The sequence below is a fragment of the Callospermophilus lateralis genome, chromosome 10 (genome assembly GCF_048772815.1).
Source record: "Callospermophilus lateralis isolate mCalLat2 chromosome 10, mCalLat2.hap1, whole genome shotgun sequence".
Lineage (NCBI taxonomy): Eukaryota > Metazoa > Chordata > Mammalia > Rodentia > Sciuridae > Callospermophilus > Callospermophilus lateralis.
Genome location: NC_135314.1, coordinates 44,388,027 through 44,401,028, shown reverse-complemented (window position 1 = coordinate 44,401,028; position 13,002 = coordinate 44,388,027). Strand labels below are relative to the sequence as shown.

Here is a 13,002-nt window from a genome sequence, read left to right as displayed (position 1 = left end):
TGAGGCTTATCTGGTGACATGCTGGACAGGGTCCCTGCATGTCCCTGGTCCAGACTGGGAACAATGAGTTACAACTGATCACACTCTGGAGAGAGATCTTGGTGCTCTGGTCACCATCTGTGCCTCTATGCTTTACCTGTGTCACCAAAACTCTCAGGGGATAACAACACCTACCCCGCATATCACTGTGATGATTAAATGTGAAAACTCATATGATAGGTCTTCGTAAACTCTAAAGTGCTTTATACATGGAAAATAGACTTAATATTCATGGAGGAGGAAAAAACAGAGGGGCACTTTAAAAAATGAATAGGTGCATAACACTGCACACAGCCCAGAAACAAGCACTTTAAAAAGTCAACTTAAAGCCTGGGAACATGAATACTCCCATTCTACAGATTAAGAAAATGGAGTTCTAAGGGCATGTAAATAATTCAATCAAGGTTACCCCATTAGTAAATGGCAAAGCTGAGACTCATACTAAAGTAGTCTAGCTGTAGAATTTGCTCTCTTAAGCAATATGTCCTTCTGACTCCCTAAAGGATAATTTTTTTTTTTTTTTTGTACTGGGGATTGAACCCAGGCATGTTCTGCCATTCAGTTATATCCTCAACCCTGTTTTTAGTTTTTATTTTGAGACAGGGTCTTATTAAGTTGTCAAACTCCTGCCCTGGCCTCCAGAGTTACTGGGATTCTGGGCATGCCCTACTGAACCCAGTTGAAAAAAATGATTGTTAAGTCAATTAAATTCCAGCCAGTCAGTGTGACTTGAGTGTTGAACTGGGCAGTATGTACATAATCACGAAGACACAGTTCCTGCTCTCAAGGAGCATAAGCAAATAAAAAAATACTCTAAGAAACAAGGGTACAGATACTAGAAATATGAGTGTTACAGGGTAAAACGGAGAGAATGTATTGGAGATGGAAAAGTCAAGGAGTATTCCAGAGACTCTGCATTTAACAGACTAGGGAATCAATTGTGTGGATAAATAGAGGGAAGACCAGGAGAAGAGAGGAAAGGAAACAGTGGGAGGGAGAAGAGGAAGGAAAGAGGGAACCCAGGGGGCTGAAATGGAGAAAATTATATTCCAAGAATGTATGATGATTATGTCAAAACGAACCCCACTGTTATGTATAACTATAATGTACAAATAAAAACAAAACAAAGGAGTAGTTCAAGGTGAGACTGAAAAGGTAATGTGTTGAAACCTGATAGAGAAAGGATTTGAGTGCCAGGCTAAAGAGAAGAGCCTTGGCCTGGAGTTGGTAGAAAATTATGTCAGGTGAAAGGTACACAGGTGAACAGTGTATCAAAGTAGAATTTTAAGAGAGTTAAAGTAGAAGAAAGGTGTTTATTTTGAACCAGCACTATTGCCACAATCTGAAGACTGGTAAAGATGGAGGTAGATGAAAGTTAATTTTTCAAGTTAGACCTCTCATCTGGGAAAAAGGGAGAAGAAATTGCATAGATTTGGTGCATCATTTATGCTCAAAATGGTGAAGAACGGAGGGGTAGTCATAGATGAATGAGTTGAGGGGAATCTGAGTAGTGTCCATTTTCCATCCCATGATTCACTTCTTTGCTTCATTGTTGGGGTTGTGGCCTAACTTCTAGGGAGTTTCTCCAGCAATGCAATATTCTTAACCTGATGGAGCAGCTCACGATCCTTGGAGAGACCCTATTTTCTTTCTCTCTCATTTAACTACCTGTGCTCAGCTTTTCTTTTATCCCAATATGGGTGAGTGTATCTCAGAATCACCATCTTGTTAACCCTCATAGGCCTCAAATCTTTCCTAGTTGTCAGCAAGGATCAGAAAGGGCTAGGTCAGGGAGGCTCAGGACATGAACAGCAGACAAACACCCTCAGGGGGTAGACTAAGCTAGATTAGGGAAATAAAGTCCAGCCAGGTGGGTGATACCTGGGGTTGAGAGATGGAAGATATGAAGGAGAGCCTGGATATGTGGTTTCATCAACTGAATAACTTTGTTAGTCAAGAAATAGGAGAAGTGACCTAGATCAACTCTAACTCCTGTTAAGCATTCTTTAATTTTTTAAATGCATAACTGGAGACCTAACAGGTTATTTTTGCAACCAACAAATTCTTGGTGCCAGGCAGTGAGGTACATAAGTGAATTAGGCATGGCTCCTGTCTCTGAGTGGCTCACCCTAAGGTGACAGGTAAAGAGGCCAGCAGTATCTCTCTCTCTCTGTATGTACATATGTTTATGTATAATTATTATGCATTATAATTAAACATATGTAATTCTGCAATGTATACATAGGAGGCCACCAGCTTATTTTAGTTCTGTGAGATCAGGACTGAATCTGGTTTTGTTCACATCACTGCATCCCCAGAGCCAAGAATGAGGCCTGGCTCATCTAAACAAAAATTTATTAAATGAGTAAATGAGTGAAGGGGTGAATAAGTGACCAATAGTATCTAATCTAAAACCAGAACCAGGTTCTTCTGATCTTCAACCTAATGCTTTACTCACTATAACCTGCAGGTCCCATTTTTCAACATCCCCTGTATGGAGCTTGTCTTAATAGGTAGATATCAACTCACTGACAACACTTGCACTGCATCTACTGTTTTATATGCCAACACTGCACACTGGCTTCTTGGCCTCATGTCAAAAGACTCTGATCTAGTCAATAGAAAACTGATTTTTTTTTTTTTTTTTTGTATTGGGGATTGAACCCAGGGGCACTTAACCACTCAGCCACATCCCCAGCTCTTTTTTTTTTTATTATTATTATTTTTTATTTAGAGACAGGGTTTTGCTGAGTTGCTTAGAGCCCTCACTAAGTTGCTGGGGCTGCCTTTGAACCTGTGATCCTCCTGCCTCAATCTCCTGAGCCACTGGGATTACAGGCACGCACCACCACACTGGCAGGAGGCTGATTTTGGAGGGAGATCACATTATTATAAACCCTGCTCATCTCCCTAACTGTCAAGTGAACTTGAGCAAGTTAATTTTCTTTGAACTTGAACTTCTTGCCTGCTAAAGAAGGGGAATATACATCTACCTACCTAGTTATTCAGTAATTTCATTCTGGGGAAGAACTTGGCCTTGTTGAGAATCCACAGAAGAATTCCCTGAAGCAGCTCAGTCTTTTAGGGCATTTGGACTTAAGAAGCCGACAATCAGAGTATTTGAACCTGTGAACTTTTGGCTTAAAAGTAAGAGTTCAACTCTCTCTCTGGTGTAGCAGTGTTGGCTGAGGGTGGCGGCTGCACCCTGTGTACAACCGGAAACCCCAAATTGGGTTTGCATCTATCTAACCAAGGTACCTTCCCCAGCTCCACCTCCAGATGCTCCACGGGGGTTTGAGGTGAGGAGGAGGAGTTAGCGGAGCCTAGTGTTTCTGTGTTAGGGGCAAGTACAGGCACCCACATACACGGGAGAGCTGGGGGTGGGAGTGCCGGCTGGCTTCTGTTAATTTGGGTGACAGCTATAGGCCGCTTTAGCCAGAAGGAAAGTGTTCTATAATCACACGACAGAGGCTTCCCCATCTTTTTCCATACATCAGTAATATTTCAATGATTTTTGCACACTTGTCTGCCTGCTTTTTAATAAGCAGGGCTTTGCATTGATGTATATGTGCAAAGTCTGACCTTTTCATAGGAAAAAACATTCATAACCGAAGCCTATATATAGAAGCTTCATGCTGGAGCAGATAAAGATGTAGGTCATATGACTTTTTTGTGTGTGAAGCACAGTGCCAGAGGTTCGCAACAGACAATTCAAAACTGATGAAACACTGCCACAGGCTTGAACCTTCCTAATATTCTTCAATGCCTTTAAATAATGACTTTGTTTTTGACTAGGAATTCGAATGCGGCCTTCTATCACTAAACACAGGAGCCATCCCTCCCTCCTAACCCAGGAAATTTACTTTGTTTAAAAATGTATTTAGCTTTTTAGGTAATTCTATTCCCCTATAAGGCACAAAGAAGTTACCATCAAAATGTATGCAATGGTCAAGCATTTAAAGTGATATGATAAGTAACAAAATATTATTTGTGTGACTCATCAGGGGGAAGCATTTCCCCAGGGTCACTGTTGCCTAACTGAACATAAACCAAATTCCCCAGCATTCTAGGCCAGTGTGCTCTGGAAGGTGCTGATTTTCCAACAATCTCCTCGGCATCCCTTTTTATATTCTTTGTTCCATAAATGTCGTGTTGTCTGTGCCTGCATGTTTCTTTGTCCTTGCCTTTGTCTCCCTCATTCTTTCTTCTTGGGATGCTCTCTTTTGGACCTTTCTGCACATCCCAGTCTGTTCTAAAATGTCTGACTCAAATGCAATCCTCTTCATGAGTGCTTCCTTCTCTCCCTCCCCTGTCCTTTGCAAGCTCTTTGCTTCGTAGTCTGCTCTGAATTATACTTCTGGTGTCCATGTCTTCTGTTCCATTCTGATAGGCTGCAAACTCTTTGAGGACAGAACAAGAGTAATGTTTGGGGCCCTTTGTAACATACAAAGCACCTATAAAATGCATTCTTGCAAAATGTTTATTGAGTAAGTGCATTTGGCTCGGGAATGGACTAATAGTGATTTGTTGAGTGTTTATTACTCATTTAATTGTCACCAATAAACCCATGAGGTTATTATCATTGTTGTCACCTTCAACAGCTAAAAGAACTATAGCTTGTTGAAGTTCAAAACCTTACCCAATGTCACATAGCTAGCAGAAAAATAGGCCAGGATTCAAGCCCAGGCCTATCTGGCTCCAGGGTATGCTGGGAGCTGGCTTGCTCTAGTTTATAAGAGCTGATGGTTAAGTTTCTGGGATTTTGTGAACTGGTTGGAAAGCATTATTAAAAATTAAACCATATAGACATATAATAAGTTATTTTAAAAATAATTTTAATAAGCACTTAAAATACTGCTTTTCACATAATTTGACATTTTTATCATTAAATATACTATTGAGATTATTTAATGCCTCTTTTAGTTATATGTTAGAAATAAATAATGCTGCACTGCTGTGTATCTCTCCCAAATTGGACATTCAGTGATGTTACATTGGTAGTTTAAAATTAGCCATGCTGAAAGTATGGTATACCAAGGATATTGGCAGACACAACAGATGAGAGCATCCCACCTCAGAACCAGTTACACATGTGTAAGAGTACCATCGGTCCTGACTCAAGGTCAGGTTACACTCCAGAAAGCAACACACTGTAGGCCCAAGCCTCACACACACTCATCCTTTTCCAGGTTTGACCTTTACCACTAGTAGGACCTAACTTTGGACCATCACAGACAAGCTGCTTCCTGATAATAGAAAATTGACCTTTATAAGACTCCTTTGGGTTTCAAAGTTGGAGTGAAAGTAATTCTTGCTAGTTAATTTATGCCTACACCCATATATCTATATCTCTATCACAAATTTAATTATGTTCGTCATCACATCCTGTACATAAGAATATATAATTCAACTCTTAGAGAGTAAAATGTGAATTCCAAAATGTGGATGTAAATTTCTTTCTCCAAATTTACAATAACCCAATGTTTTATTTGAATGTCCTCAGTACCTGGATTTCACATGTCTCCACACCTTATACATTCTATGTGGATTCATAAAGTGAGATTTGAACTTAGAATCAAAGGTTATGGGTGTCAGTACTAGTTCATTAACTCAAGTGGAGCTCAGTTAGAATTGCTGTGCCTCAGTTTCTTCATCTTTCCAGTGAGGAATTTGGCCCAGATGTCCTTTAAATATCCTTCTGTCTCTAGTTCTAAATGATACCACACATTGCTCCTTTTCTCTAGAACTCAGTTCTTGCATCTGTAAACAATGGAGCATTGAGCTTGATAAAGTCCTTTACAGGATCCATGTGAAAAGCTGTTTGCTACTCAATGTGTCATTCCTATCAGACAGAATTGTGCTTTGCCACCAGAAAAATACCAGCTATTCTGCTGAGCACCCAGAACTCTGATGCCAAGAAAGGAAGGACTTGGAGATGAAGCAACTTTTCTGAGCTCTACTGCCTCTAGGCCAGTCTGCTACAGTCCCCAAATCAAAGGCAAGTATGTGGATGGGAAGAGAACCTCTCCTTTTTCCTTTAGACAATCTAGAAGAAGAAAGAAGTAAGGGTGAAAGCTGTGTGGAACTTTTAATTCGACACCCAGCTGGGTCTTCAGGGATAGAGGCAGGGAAAGGGAAGGCAGGAGACAGAACAGGTGGTGCTTCCTATCAGAGCAGAGGACAGACACGTGATGGTAACTAAGGAAAGGATTAATGTGGCGTAACTCTCATGGTTGGCAGAGCACTATGGCCCAGATAGATTATCTCCTTCCTTACCCTTGACTCACCTGTTGACCTTGAAACTATAAATCATTTGTATCTTTATTGAAAAGTCAAAAAAAGTGTCCTTAACTCATCATTAACATATTCATCCTCATTCTCACCTACTCTGCTCCATATGGTCTCCAGATTATAGAGTACTGTGGCATCTATAATCTCATTCCATTCACAAGATGACTGTGTAAAATAGAAATTGTTACTTTTATGTTTCAAGGAAAAGAATTGGAGATTCAGACAGGGAATTGAAGCATCTTGCTCAGAATCATCCAGGTGCAGAGCTGAGACTGGAACTTAACTTTCCCTCTGAGATTGGGGCCCTTTTCCTGCCCCTGATGTCTCTTACCTAATGATGTCAAAACTCTTAGCTGAGATGAAAAGTCTCAGAGCTGCTGCTCACCTGAGAACCCCCAGAAGCACACTAGAGAAAGAAGAAATTGGTAACATCTGAGACTCCTTGAATCCTAGAAGTGGAAGTGATCCTACACATCTCCTGGCCCAGCCCTTTCCATGTCCAGAAGGGGGAAATGGAATCCACAGAGGTGCATGGCATGTCCCAAGTCACGCACAAAGTCAGGGCGGAAGCTGGGTCTCTGACACGCATCTCCTGCCTTCACCTGCTTGTCATGCCATCTATTCAAACACTGTTCACTTTTGCCCTCTCTCAACCACTGGCAAAATGAAGAGATAGTAACTACCATAAAACACTTGGCCATCATTGTAAGAACAATGTAACACTTTCCACTAGCGTGGGCATGGGCTAAAGAACCCTGAATGGAGGGATGCCAGCATGATCCCATCTCAGCTGTCAGTTTGCATTTAATCTACTCTATGCCAGCAATTGGATTTATTGCTGGTGAGAACAGTGACTCATGCTCCTCTGACGCCAAACCAACTAATTTATCCTGCCATGGCTTGGTAGGCACACAAGTGTTTAGTATGTGATCAAAAATAGAGACCCCCTGTCATCTAGCACCTTGGGATTGGTCTTCTACAAGCCTGAGGATTTACTCAAGCCCCAATCAGACTTTCGGCCCAAATATAACCAGATAGATTTTATTTTAGGAATCCCTGATTTATAAACCAGCCATGGAGGCTAGCAAACTACAATAGGGGACAGCGTCTCATTTAGGAGTTACCTGTCCTGGGTTTATTCCAACTTCTTTTATTAAATTGGTCTGTCATTTTGGGCAATTAATTTCCTCTCTCTGAGCCACATTATCCCCATCTGCCAAACAAGAGGGTTAAAATAGATAACCTTTGGAGGATACTTGTTTGATGGATTCTGTATAAGATTACACCTTTATCAGTGGCAACTTGCCACATCCAGGTTTTTCTATATGGTCTTCCTATGCTTTGGGGATGAGGTTTGCCAGTGGTCTCATAGGTTTTTGCTGTTTCTGAACAGACAAGAATGCTTTGAAAGCTAAGATGAACTATATCAATTTATCCTGTCTGAAGTTAACTTTAAGGATCAGCAACAGAGAATACAACCAACTTTAATGTTTGATGTGACTACAGCTTCCTCTTTTATTACCCTATCCCACTTAAAACCTATGTCCAGGCCAGATGGGCAGGCCAATTACCATAACCACCCAAGGGGCAAAGAAGAATTCAGGGGAAAAGCCCATGGGGCTCAAAGCAAGTGGGACATTTTATTTTAAATGTCATAGATAATAGCCTCAAGATTCAACTAGCTGAGAATTTGGGCCTAAAACTTAAGACTCTACATTTGTTTTCCCAACTGATGTTCCCCAAGTACCTTCACAGTACCTGACTCTTCACTGTGTTGTGGGAAAACAGGGAACTTTAATAACACCCTTGATTGTGCAGAGCTTAGAATCCTTCAGAGATGATCAGACATGTGCATAGATTTCTTTCTGTAACTCCGGGCTGTTCAAAAGAGAGTGAGTTTCCATCTCATTGAAAGTGCTTCTTGAAAGGAGTGACATCATTAGTCTTGTTGATGGTCAGGTAGAATTTTAACTTAGTGTAAGTGACCGAGAAACTGGGCAATTTACTTTTCTGGGATTCAGTTTTTCTCATCTGTAGAATGGGACAGTAGTGTCAACCTCACAGATTCTTTGTGATGTATGAATTAGAAAAACTCCTGGGATATTGTAAGTGCTCAAAAATACTTATAATTACTTTTTATTCTTAGCATCTGAGTGAAATTACCCAAAGTTTCTTGTAATCTCAAAAGAGACCCAAGCATGGCTTTGTTTTGTATGTTATGGTGGACCCTGCTGAGGTCTTCGGGGGCTCCTGCTATGTGGGGTGTGAGGATTTTCTTGCTTTCTCCCAAATAATGTGTCTTTCTCTCTTAGTCTCTCTCTCTCTCTCTCTCTCTCTCTCTCTCTCTTTCACACACACAGACACACACACACACACACACACACACACACACACACACACACTCTTGTTTCTCTCTGAAGAAGCTGGACTGTTTATCAAAAGCCCCAGGTGTAGGAGTGTTTCAAATGATTTTTGGAAACTGAAATGATTTCAGAGATAATAGGCATCAAGTATGTGGGTGTAAAATACAAACAATAGGCGAGCTCCTATCGAAATCTTTACTTTTAGGAGAGGTGGGTTTTCCTTTTTATTGCTGTATATATTTTTTTTTCCAAAAGCATCATCACTTCTGTGGTTTGAAAATGATCTTTCCTCTGGAAATTAGACATCGCAACACAGAACACAGAGATGGGGCTGATTAAATATACACAAGGCTCACTCTGTTCAGCGAGGCTGCGCGTCCTCTTTCAGGCAGGGCAGCCTACAAGAATAAATTTGCTTTGAGTCACATATTTTACATAAACCAAAGAGGTTACCCCTAAGATGAACTGTCTGACTTCTTGTTCCCCACCCCCACGGTGTCCCACATACCATCACAGGAAGACGTTAGCAGTTTCAGGACTTGAACTTTCTCTCAAAAATTTCTTTTCTTGAACCAAGGAAGGTTTGCTTCTACATTAAAAAGTAACTGTCACTGGGTTGGTTGTGATGAGTGATGATAGACTGAATGTTCTTTTGAATGTAAAGATAATGAGATGGTATTTCTCACACAGCATAAATGTAGTACATAGTGGCCTCCTGAATTGGTTGTTTTGTCTCTGTTTGGTGAATAAGGACAAGCAATTGCCTGGGATTGGCTAAGATTAGGGCTTTCAGGGATTATCTAGTTTAACCCCATACCTGTCTCATTTTACAGATGGAGCAACTAAAGGTCAAAGAGAGAAAGTGACTTGCTTAAGGTCACATGGGGGTTAGAACCCCAAACTTTTGAGTCCAACAGTAGGACAAAAGGTGAAAACTGCAACCCCTAATTATGGCCTCAGAAACTCCAGTGTGCTCATGAGATAATATCGGTTTAATGGCATTATACAATAATATGTGACCTCAAAGGATTGTTATGGGAATAAATAAGAAAATAAAGGTGAAATATTCATGTAAAATTTTAAAGCACTAAATGGTTGGTAAAGAATGCAGAATGTCTACTCAAGTCAAAGGAATTCCCAGAGCCACTTTAGATGTCTATTTGCTGTATGCCTTCTTTCATCCTGAAGTTTCCTTTGCATAATTCAGTACCAGGAAATTTCATGTCACTCTAGAACTAAAGATAATTTGTCTTGGTCTATCATATAGCTAGGAATCTGCAAACAAGCACAAGTTGTGGCTGAGGTTAAAAATTTTTCTAATGGCATTTGTTGACCTAAACCCAAGGCAGGAAGTCTAAACTTTAAGTGGAGAATCCCCAATGAAAGAAGTAAATAGTACCTAAGACATCACATGGTCCTTCTCTCTAGAGCAACTGAGATTGGAAAAGATGGCTAAAGAGGAATTCACTAAGAAGATAATGTTAGGCTAGAGAGTGAAAGTCTACGTAGCTCATGGGACTGTCAAAATACAGATTTAAGACAGGGAGAGTTACCTGTCAGATTGGGGAAGACACATTTCATGCTTGTGGTAGCAGGATCGGACTTGTTTGGAGCCAATCATAGGAGGAAGTTCCCATGAGACAGTGTGGTTAAGAACTTTCGAATAATCTAAATTGATAAAACATGGAATCAGGCTGCCCCTGGAGGTAGTGAGCTCCTTATCACAGAGGCATTGGAAGCCACACAAAAAGCCAAAAACTAAGAGGGCCTGCAGACTGGGGAAAGGTCCCTTTGGTTTGCCACACCCCTGAGTCTCAAATTCCTTTCTCCAAAAAGGAAGGATGCTAAAGGAGTCAGGGGAGACAGAATGACAACAGGCAGGATGAAAAATCCTTGGGCAGCCTTACCTCTCCTCTCCCATAAGAGGAGAATGATGAGATTTCACAATGGGGGAAATGAAAGAGCAGTAAATTTCCAAGGCAATAAAAGGTACTGTCTCTAGTTCTGTGCAGGCAACATGTGGAAGTCCTTGCTTTCAGATGGATTGTGGGGGGTTTTTAAACACAAAGGCTCTGTGGCTGAAGTGATGGGATCCAGATTGTACAGCTGGAATTGCTCAACTTTAGGTGGCACCCAGCTTGGGGGACCACACTGCATGGCCTAGCACGTGCTACACTGGCAGGGGGCAAGAATTGGGAGTTTGTGGTACTGGGGGTAGTTATGAAATTTTTCTTGGAATCTTTGCTGCTGCTTTAAAAGACCAATGGGATCATGAGAGAACTCTCCACTGTTTACCAAAGGCCTCATGGAATGCTGACCCGTGAGACCCATGTTCTAGGACCAAGTTGGAGGAATGTCGCACAGCCATAGCCCCCTCCTATATACATGTGTATATAAAGGCTCTGAGAAGGGCTGAAGCAAAGCAACCCATTTCCTTTTGAATCATCATGCTTTTCCCTAATTTATTTGACTATAATAACCAGGTAACCATTTTTCCCTAGAGTTACTGCCATCCTGGGACCTGACTCAACAGACACATGGACCTACCAAAGTGTTAGAGCTGAAAGCAACACTGAACTTAATGCCATTCCTCAATTTTTTTTTTCTTAAATAAAGAAAGCAGAGGCCTGGAAGGGTTATGCCAATTATAATGACTAACAGCCATTAACCCTGCAAGAATGCAAAACTTAAAATGTCCACAAATGACTGTAACGTGAGATTATGAATTATGATGGAGTATTACATACTATATAAGGTTAGATGCAATCAATAGAACTGGGGTCTCTGACTTTTACTATCACTGTGAGGGCCTGTCTTTCCACATTTATTAGCATAGGGTTCCCTCATTTGTACAACGGAGAGGATAATGCTGGTGTGACTGACCTCACCAGTAGAGAGAAAGGATGTGAGCATGGTTGATAAACTGTACTGTGCTATCTAAGTGGTAGGGATCCTTCTTCCTCCTCTTACTTTGTTGCTACAGACAGCATTAGGAGGATGTGTATGTTTTCCATTGTTTTTCTGTCCATAAGGGCAGTTTGCACAAATTGGTCCACAGACTCTATCTTTTAACCACTTATGGGTTAGTGAGGTGATCCATTACCTCCCTCTCAGCAAAGCCAGTTGACTCCTAAAATGGTACACTAAATCTGTGACCATGTCCTCATACATGGTTAAAGTGCCTGGCAAGGAAGAGCAGAAAGTAGTGAGCTTGGCCATACCCTTCACAGATTTCTAGCTATGTGACTCCTAGTACTCTTAAACACCAAAAAAAAAAAAAAAAAAAAAAAAAAAAAAAAAAGAGGCTTCCAAATTCTGTTGCCAGGGCTAAAAATAAAGAGGTTGAAAAAGAAGAAGAATTCAGCAGTATCATCACTGAAAGAAAAGTGGGGAGACAGAAAGACTGGGTTGATGAAGTCTTGGTATCTTATCTCTGGAATGTTATTGATGCTCTGAGTAGAGTGTGAGACCTTAAGTGAAGTGAATTGGTGGTTTCAGTTCCGGATATGGTATGCAAAGAAAAAAAAAAAAACTTGCTCTTTGAAATTCAGCACTTCCTCGTCTGTGCTTCAGGAAGCCACACGCCTGATGCTGAGCGTGGAAACTGACTCATTTCTGGCCCTTTGAGATTAGCCTCTCCATCCCCCAGACTGTGGGCAGGACCTGGGGCCTAGTGGGAAACCAGAATGGGGTCTGGCCTAACCTGGAGAGGGAGAAGGAGATAGAACATCATTGATGCACATCTCTAATGTGCTTGCTTTCCAGTAGGTTCTATAGGCAATGGATCTTCTGGAATGTCTTCAAAGTGTTTCAACTTGTAGTTGACCGTAGTTAAGTGGCCCGAAATGGCAGTAAATGAAAACACAAATGTCATGCTTCCCAACGCCTTCTTTTCAGGGTCACATTAAAGAAAGTTAGCCAGCTAACCTGCTTAGTAGAACAACATGACCCTGAGGTTTTAAATGTCAAGGGCATCCTCTCTTTTCTCACCAACAAGCCCTAAGAAGCAATGATCTGTTGTTCTCCTTGACTGTCCTAACAACCTGTTGATTTGGTATCCTGTGTGCCACTAGGGTAGGAGAGGTATCCTATATTTGTTTAGAAGAGAAAGGTCTGTTGGAGGCTGAATTTTACCTGTTAAAATGAAGCATGAAACCCAGGATGACCTGGAGTTTCAGGTATTCTGAAAGTGACCATGTCAAGTTGACCATTTAGACCTTAGAACTGTGGTTTCCTGATTTTCTGCAGACCATCTCAGCAAGGGAAATAACCACTAAACCATTGCTTAATTTTCATCGACATACTTAAA

The 13,002-nt window shown here is 41.1% G+C and overlaps 1 long non-coding RNA gene across 6 annotated transcripts in view; it reads right to left on the bottom strand.

Annotated features, from left to right (window-relative positions):
* LOC143408268 (uncharacterized) overlaps positions 1 to 13,002 on the bottom strand; it is a 222,394-nt gene that overhangs the window by 54,097 nt on the left and 155,295 nt on the right. The gene's annotated exons all lie outside the window — the stretch shown is intronic.